Source organism: Arachis duranensis, chromosome 5 (assembly GCF_000817695.3).
Source record: "Arachis duranensis cultivar V14167 chromosome 5, aradu.V14167.gnm2.J7QH, whole genome shotgun sequence".
NCBI classification, from domain to species: Eukaryota; Viridiplantae; Streptophyta; class Magnoliopsida; order Fabales; family Fabaceae; genus Arachis; species Arachis duranensis.
The window spans coordinates 17,178,791-17,179,225 of record NC_029776.3 but is presented as its reverse complement, the minus strand read 5'-3'; positions in this window follow the sequence as shown (position 1 = coordinate 17,179,225).

The window sequence follows — 435 nt, the reverse complement described above, 5'->3', positions numbered from 1 at the left end:
TGCTGCCACCTCCCTTTCCCACCTCCGCAGGCTACCGCGCCGTGAATCCACCGCCAATGTATCCTTTGTGCCAGCTGTGAGGCGATCGGCTCCATGCGTGGCTGACCGTGGAAACCTCATATGGGGGAGACAGCTGTGCCCGGAGCTGTTGTCACTGATGCTAAAGAAAGAGGGGTCTGCCGTGCTTTTTCGGCCGTGTCTGGCTGCCGCCTCCTCACCGAGCGAGGGGAGTGATTCCGCTGGGTGAGGTCTATTTCCTCCATTCTGAGTCGATTAACTCGGCCAACTTAGTGTCCTCATTGGTGTGTTTTCTATTGTTACAGGGAAGAGAAGATTGGGTTCTTCGACAAGTACCCAGCACTTGTAATCGGGTCTTTCTTCTTCATGTGTGAGAGAGTAATGTTGAGTGTTGAGTGTGAGAGAGTAGGATTGGAG